Source organism: Coturnix japonica, chromosome 3 (genome assembly GCF_001577835.2).
Source record: "Coturnix japonica isolate 7356 chromosome 3, Coturnix japonica 2.1, whole genome shotgun sequence".
Lineage (NCBI taxonomy): Eukaryota > Metazoa > Chordata > Aves > Galliformes > Phasianidae > Coturnix > Coturnix japonica.
The window spans coordinates 83,871,919-83,881,062 of NC_029518.1; positions in this window are offsets into that span (position 1 = coordinate 83,871,919).

The window sequence follows — 9,144 nt, forward strand, 5'->3', positions numbered from 1 at the left end:
CCTGCTAAAGTTGTTTTTCCTCCTTGCAAACATTTCCATACATAAACACTACGTATGATCAAGCTGAAATTATTCCACCTGTAGAAAAAAACATTTATAAAACATAATGTGAAGGAAACCAGTACTTTCTTTAGGTTCATACTGCAATGGCAGTAGAGGAGTCTAAAATAAAGGCTGAAGACTTTTTCCTGAGAAATGGCACATATCTGCATATCTTTCACCTACAAATAACCAGACTGTGTGTTTTTGATTGACACTGTCAGCGTTCAGCAGCATTCAGTCTGGGTTCTCCTACTGTCAACTCAGTTCTTTTGACACTTGTTTAGCTTTTTCTCTGTGCCAGGTGTTAGCTGTTAGAAATCAGGACATAATCCAAAGATCAGGAGAGGTCGTTGACTTGTAAACCTTTCTAATTGGCACCTATTTGCTTTTGTGACAAAAAGCAACAGCTCAACAATTATTCGCCTTCTTAAAAATAACATTTATAAATGATATGTGAAAAAATAAAGTTATAAGTGTTTGTTCAAAGAAAGTGAAAGGAATCTAAAACAAAATACTCCGTCCTAAATGCAGTGTATGAAAGCAGTCACAAAGATGTAAAATTACTTTTCAATTCAAACTTTCCAATGACTGCAAGTTTTGTCAATATAACAGGGGATTAAAAAAAAAAAAAATCCCTTCCAAACTGTTTATTAACCCAGCTGGCTAACGAGAAGCTCCATCTATCAAAAGACAAGTTAGCTATTGCTCTGCTGTCTGCCACTGAACACAAAGTTTAGATTGTCTGAGAATGAAACTTCTACTAACATTAATCAGCCCATCAGAATTTTGTGTTTTTGAACAGCAGCCGAACTACTCTCGATATTTGCTTCTTTTATGAAGACTCTGCTCCCTTGGTATGTTATTTCCTTTGTACATCTTATTCCATAACATGAAGCCCACATTCGGTTGATGACCAGGTAAATATCAAAATTTAAAAACACATTAAAATCTACGAAGTTCAGACTAACCTCACCATTTTGACATCACGTAAATTTGCCAAAAGAACAATCAGGTCATGCGCTGAAATGATTTGTGTCAGTTTTCCATGGCTAAAAAGATCACCTGCAATGTCACGATTATTTGTGCTTCTCCTTCCAAAAAATACCTGCTTAGTGAGCAATGGCTCTTCTAATCAAAGTTGTCTTTTGCTGCAGAACAATCTCACAAGAGAAGTGGCAATAACTGTCTCTTTCTCTCTCATGCACTATGAGTTTAAAAGCCCCATTTGCTTTGATAATGCAAGGAAGAAAGCTAGTGCACCAAAAACAAGGGAAAGAATATTCCAAGACAGTGAACAGTGAAGACATCAGTCTTTTATTTAGTTCTGACAGAGCCTGGAAAACACACTCACTAAGGGCAGATTTTAAAGGCCAAAAGGAGAATTGACTCATTTACATTTGTATGGTCTGTTGCTCATGCTTTCTCACACCTGAATTCTTTCTACTTGCAGTTTGTTCCATTTCCACCTTAGCCTCACTCTAACCACCATTTGAGCACCCGCTAATAATCTACAAGAGGGATAATTTTGCTATCAAAAATTACAAACACTCTCACTTAAGTGTCATTTTTCTTGAGGAAGCTTCCAAGTTGTGACTGGATTTCTGGCTTCACAGAACACTTCACAGATTTCTATGTAATCCTGTAGTGGGGGCCTCGCTAATCTCCGGGTTGCACCAATTTTAGCATCTATCCTTTTGTCTTCAAAGGAAAGGGAATGAGGAGAACTAAGATAATGTTTAATGTCATTAGGAACTCTATAGATCAACAGATTTATCTTACAGTTTATTCTTAGTTTATGGGAGCAGGTGGACTCTTCAGATCTTTTGCTATCTATCTTCTCCTAAATAACACTCAAAATAAAATGAGGTTAATACACCCAATGCAAACACTGGAAGAAATTAATTTCTGGTATAAGCCTTTTGATACAATCCTTTTTCACAATCTCTGTTCTATGTTTGCTTCCCAAATGTATCCCTTCCTGTCTGGTCCAACTCCATATTTTCTCACACATTCCAGCATTACTTGACAATGACGGAGCTGCTCCTTTTTACTGAAGCAGACTAATAGTACTGCTAATGTTAGCTACTCCCAGACTTATTTGTCTTCTCTATTTATCTGGATTCACAAGATCTTCTTCCAGTAATGCCTCATCCCTTTCCCTTTGTACCACACAATTTTGGCTTTGACTCCTGCCTGATGTACATCAGGAAACTGGTATTCTGGGAAGCAGTGTCTTGCTTGGCTTCTCATATTGCCCCAATGATATTAATGTAATTCAGAACATTTAAAGAATTAGAAAACAAAACAAAACAGAATGTAAGAGAATGGTAAACAAGGGCAAAACCTACACTCTTCACTTAACAGAATGCACAGTTGTTCTTGCTGACATTGATGGTATCTTCATCTGTGGTTTGCCTGGAGCTGTGATTGTTCTTACTCTATGGGTGTTGACACATCAGCCAATAGCTCAGTAAATTAAATAACTTTTACCACGAGCTCTTCAGATACACTCAATGAGGCAGCTCATTTACTAAAAGAAGAATGTCATTAGGCATTCAGTATAAAGTTAACAAATTCTTAATGATTTCAAGAGCAATCGGGTCAAACCTTTTCATTATATGAGATATTCTAGTTTAGTTTCCACTTCTCTTGCATTTAAGCATTTCATCATTTACTTCCAAGGGCCACCACGGGACGAGAGCAAAAATAAGTATTTTATTTTCTGCATTTTTTAAAGTTTTTTATTTCTTTTTGTGATGAAAACTCCCTACCCAGGTTGCACATACATGTTCTGCAGCCACTTCCACAGATGAGGTTAGATTTCTCTAGGACCAAAGATAGGATGCTTTCATTTAGCATCTGTGCACCATAAAATTGCTCCCTCTAGCAAACAACCAGCACCCAAACTTTGCCAACTATGAGGTGTGTTTGCTCAACTTGTGCCCTGCTGTCCTTGGACCCAGTAAGCACTAAACTCTTGTCATTTTTAGAGTATCAATGACATATTTTCACAGCTCCTGTCATCTTTCAGGCAAGCCGGGTAATGACTTTCCAAAGAACATCATCATGTACATGGCACAGCTTTGCACAGGGCTTCATTCTGCTAGAGAGAAGAGCTACTGCCTTCACTACTCTTCCCCCACCATGTTCCCACAGTTCTCATGCTTATTTTAAACTATTCCCCCCCCTCTTTCCCACGTTCTTTTTTCTTTCTGATAACATTCATTTAATTATAAAAAATATAAAGGGGCCAAAGGGTTGCTTTTGGAATAATGGATGCCCAGGGCAGCTGGGGTTTCCCCAAGATGGCAAGTATTCTCAAGGATACAGCTCCAGTTATTCCGTGGGTGCAGAGTAATGTTACATCTTTTCCAACTTCAGCATTAACTTCCTGTGAAATTCTGGTCTGCAAGTATGTGCTCTGCAGCAGTACGAGTGGTGCTCCTGCGCCACATTCAGTAAATGTCCCTGTGGTTTTTAATGTCACTGTCAAAGTTATTTCCAGGAGCTGACTGAAGAGGAAAGCTTAGAAGACACAAATTTATTTTCACTTTTGCCAATCATACTGAGACCACAGGGAGCTCACGTGTTACTTTGCTTTGCCTTTTCAAAGGCTGAAAAACCTACAAGACTAGAAAAGTCTACTTCTTTTATATAAAACTACTTTGTTTAGGTCTTATAATTCCTAGAAGGAATTACCCAGGCACTCAAATTAAAGTCAGGCCCACATCGTATCTGCACCCTGAGTTTTATCTGGCAGCGATCAAGTATTTTGAAAGTCACGGGAAATGAACAGACCTTGAAAAAACATGGATATCCCAAATGTTGATATCACTGCTGTAAACTATTTCGTTGCTCTGGTATTTGGAGTACTCTACACTGTTTAATTTGGGCTATTAACATTCCAAATGAAAGTAGCAAGAACTCCACCATGAGTTTATCTTTCTTTGAGTAATCTTAACATGCACCTAAGTCTCTGGTTAAGTTTCCAAGAACCTCATGTCATGGTTATATTTCACAAGCACATTATCTACCCTGTCTGCTTTAGCCATTTTACTTACACTACCTAAGTGGCCCCCCTGGAAGCACTTACCTCTCTCCAGTGACTGTGTGAGGAGTTTGGTCTTATAATCTTTCTTTTTTACATCAGAGCAAAATTAGAACAGACAACACCAAATTATGCCAGTACGTCCGACAGCATCAAGTTAGAGTTTTGATCCTTTAAATCTTATTCATGCAAGTAAATCATGGTCGTGGAGTGGAAAAGAAGTTGTGTTACCGCAGGTCATGGGACCAGGGCTTCAGTGTACCTATGGCTTTTGAATTTCCATGTTCAATCCCTTCCCTCTGTTGCTATATTTCAGCCAATTTCTAAGCAATATTTTCAGAATAATAAAATCCTGAACTTCAAAGCAGGCTAATTCAGGCTAATTTTTTTTTATTTTTTTTATACTTTTTTTAACAGATGTAGCGAAAGCACTGTTACAAAAATAAATATCAACTAATAATGTAATAGTGATGGAAAGGGCAAGATTCAGTAGAGTTCAAAGAGGTTCAGTTGAGCTTTATCTCTTTGTTACCAACTGCATATAAATACACACACATATAGAGGCACTAATAAAAACTGCTATATAGAATATACCCTTAGCTGTCCAGTCCCTCCACTTTATTGCCTGCATATGCAGTACATGCAATAAAGCCTCCTGGCAATAATTCAGTAACTCAATGAATACTTACAATAAAGATACCAAAGAACAGGATTTGAAAGAGTCTTCTGAGCACCAGCAGTTTCAGCTGACTTCACATTCAAGCCTGACACATCAGAACAGTAGAGCATAGGGAAAGTCTGCATTTTCTTGACCATAAGCAATTATTAGGCTGCTATTATTGAAATACCAGGATGACAGAACTACTTCGTAGGTGAGAAGTTAAGCTGTAAAATGTTGCTGAACAGTAGAAGTCTCAAGGAGTTCGACCACCTGATACACCTGACCACCTGATGCTGGCCTCCATAATCTTCTTAATATTTATGCAAGGGCACATCTCTTGTTATCATTGTTTCAGTTATTTAGGTCTGCCCATGGTATGCAAATAGCTGTAAGTCTGGGACAGGGCTCAAGTGAAAATGTGATGCCAGGAAAAAAATCTGTGAATGGCAAATGTGAGTTCTTTAATGTCTACTGCAGTGTGTGGAACGTATCACTTGAGGTCACCTTGTTCCAGCACTTTTTTGCAACAGATTCTTTGTAGTTGAGTTTGGCTTTTATTTGAGTGGAACTTGGGAAGGTTTCATCTCATCGCATTTCAGGCTGTCTGCTTTCCAACTTACAAAACATGCATGGGGCACTCACAGCTTCCTTGTCTGCTGAGTATGTACTGACCTGATCTGCTGAACTAAAGATCTGTTTAAAATACGCTGGCATTACTGCTCGAGTTAATTTTGACAGGAATGACACATGTAATATTTCTGTAGTATTTTATCTATCTCTGACTCACTGCTCTTTTTAGGAGTTGGCCATTGAGTTCTTTTCAGAAGTAAAGTACTGAGCTACACACAGAATTATTTTATACTGTGATGCAAATCCAAACTTTTTGTAGAAAGAAAAAGGCATAAAAATAAGATAACCTGCTATAAACAACCTCAGACAAAAGCACGAATGCTAGATTTAAATAGAAAGATGCTGTTGCAGGATGCCAGCTGTGTTATACAGCTGTTTCTCCAGGACAGAAAAGCAAGGGTAGAAAGGATGGCATAAAATTCCCTGGAGAAAGAAAAATGAAGTGAATACTTTGTGGCTGCTGGAGAGGATATTGAAAGAGAGGGGAAAAGGAAAAAGTGTAGCCAGGCACTCTGACAGTCACAAAGACAATGCTACATTGAATATACAGAACATGTAAGCAAAGGGTGAAGAGAGATGAGTAGAGATTTCTTGTCTTTTTAACCTTTCTCCAAATGAGCAGGAGGCTTTGAAGAAAAGTAATTCTGCATCACTGGTCATAGGTCCTTGGATGAAGAGAGATTTTCTACTGTGTCAATCTGAGCTTTGTTTGTATTGTCTTTCCATATGGAAATAAAGCAGTGCAACCATGGGTGCAGTTTAAGATTAAACAAACTGTAATGATATCCTCAGTTACAGAAGGATGAGAGAGCAGGCTTACTCTGGAGCACCGACAAATGCTTCCCACTGTTTTCATTTATCACACTGAAATGCACATTCTTTCTTTAGACTTTCAGGTTTCAGGTCACACTCCAGAAGAAGAATTCCCTTTTCCTTCCTCATTCAAAAAATTACTAAGGGATGTAATACTAATCCCGAGCCAAGGCACCAAGAGGAATTCATCACATCATTAATGCTTTCCATTGGTAAGACTCGTATTTCACTGCACCATGCAAATAGACAAGAACACAGATCAAAAAGGATTACTTCGTAATGGAATCTGCAATCTATATTCAGTTCTTTAGGCACAAGGAAAATATCTGTATAGGTAGAACACATCTTTGTCATTCATTAAAGCACAGGACAGTTGTAGAAGAGAGACGCAGAGAACTGAAAATCCATTTCCAGAAAGAAATCTGAAAGGTGTCTTGAGGAGAACCTGAACATTTTATTTTCTTCCAGAAAATCAATTGGAAGTCTTTAGAGATAAAGATATAAGTCATGATGTTCTACTGTGCAAAATTGTGCTCCCATTGAAGCACATGACAATGGTTCTGTAGATTTGACAGGATATTGTGGAGGAGTTGGACTAGATGACCTTTCATTATAATCCAGCAAGGAACTCTGTGTCTCTAATAAAGGTACATGACTTTCTTTAAGAACAACTGCCCGGGCTTCACTGGGGAAGAATGAGTCTTTATCTATGTGACAGAAATCCTAGTTGACAGCCCTGTTTACGCTACAGAAAATAATGACTGCTGACAGTCTCAAAGACCACCCAGTGGGTTATTTACATTTGAAACATTTGAAATCAACTCTGTTTAGATAATGTTTCAGTTTTGCATCTGGCTCACTTGCACGTGTTGCTTGTACGCTGTATTAAAGTTAGTACATCTCACTGGAACTGTAATCAATAATGTCCGAGTTTCATACTGTCAGCCAGGATCCATTAATGCGAAACTGCTGAGTTTCATGTTATACATTTTGTTCATTTGGATTTTAGGGCCCAACTGTTAACAGAAACCTCTTCGTGTTTAAAAAACTGGCTTTTAAAAAATGTAAGTGAATAATGTTTAGGCTTTTTATTCCGACATCGCCCTCGGAAGAGGAATATAAATATAGTTTTTAATATTATAAGAGGTAAAAGAAAGAAATTCCAGACTGAGTTCTTCAGTCTTAGTATGACCACTGTTGTTAGGTGTTAAATTAAGGGCCCTAGACTAAGACAGTCCATATAGCAGCCTATGATTTGAACAGTTTTAAGAAATAACAACTTTTCATGAGATCTTATTTTCTTCAGGCAGTTCTTTTTTTCAGCTTTATATTTTCTATCCCTTTGTTTTGCCAACAATATTTCTAAACCGATTGAAAGAATAAGCTGAATGGTGTCTTTTAATCTAAAAGAAAGGTTTGGACACAATTGTCTCTATGGAGAGCCATCAATTAGATATATATATATTTTATCTAGAACTTATATTAGTACCAAAAGAGGCAAAGATGATATATTGGATTTGTTGAAACCAGCAACAAATATAGAATCATAAAATCATAGAATTACCCAGGTTGGAAAAGACCTTGAAGATCATCACATCCAACCGCAGCCTAACCATAGTACCCTCATGTTAATTCCCGTATTTGATGTAGATATGAACTGATGTTGCTTTTAATCAGATCTTTCCCTTTCTTAGATTTTCCATTCTTAATTCATAGTGGCAGTGATCCACGGTTTCAGTTTATGTTCCAGTTTAGAAACTCTCACTAATAGGATTTGAAATTTTGTCTTCTTGCTCAATTTAGTAGGGCATGGAGAAAAAACACACACTTACTACTGAAATGCAAGATGAGAACATTCATGTATAGTGATCATTTGGAAAACTTGCAAGAAAATGACATAACGATAATAGTTTCAAGGAACAAGTCAATCTTCTGTAGACTCTAGAATGCACTTTAGACGGCTTTTCACATGAGTTCTCTCTATTGACTGATTGCTTTGGAAAAACAGAGATCTGTCTAGGAAACATTCCTAAGCCTACAGGTACCTGAAACTAGATGGCACAAACCCAAAATAAAAATACTCTCTAGATGACCTGTTGGTTGGTGCTGAATCCATATCATAGATGATAACACAGATGAAAATAATTAGCATGGACTGATGCAAAATAGGTTTGCATCTGCTAATGTGAGTCAATGGAAAGTAAATTAAGACACAGGCTTGTGTGCATGATGGAGAGAGAAAATATTGTTTGGATGGTACTCAGAAGCACATAAATACATCAGATTTTCAGTAGATGCAGCACTGTTTAATGTTTAAAGACTAGTTCAAGCTATCAGAATCCAAATGATTTTGGATCAGCTGGGACATGCCCAAGTAGTTTCAGCATTGCCATAGCAGGACAAAGGTTTAGCCTGATAAATATGTAATCAGATATGCAAAAAGACACTACAAATACAATTTTAGGCTGAGAAATCTTAAGGCCTGGTTCACTCTAATGATTGACAAATAACAATAGGTGTTCTGAATTTCTGGCTTAGCTGTGCCATAAGTTTTGACATCAAATATGAAAGAAACAAATTGAGAACATGAAAATATAAGAGACATATTAAAGTGAATGCCAAGCTGAGAGGAAGTAATAGCCTGAGACAGGTTTCAAAAGGTAATGGGGTAGATCTAGTTTCCAAAAACGACCACCAGAGAATGTATACCTCAAATTAAAACCAGTACTTTAACAGCCATAATCTCTGCTTGAGACAAGTTCATTTTGCCCCAAAATATCTGTATGAAATAAAAATTTTAAGGAATTGCATCTACTGAAGAGATTTGGCAATTAATTCATCAAAGATGTCCTGAAGCAGACGGAACTGTCAACTTGTGATGATAACTTTGCATGCAGGTGCTTTATTTCTTTCCCTCAATAGACTCAATTTATTAGGAGAGATAACACAT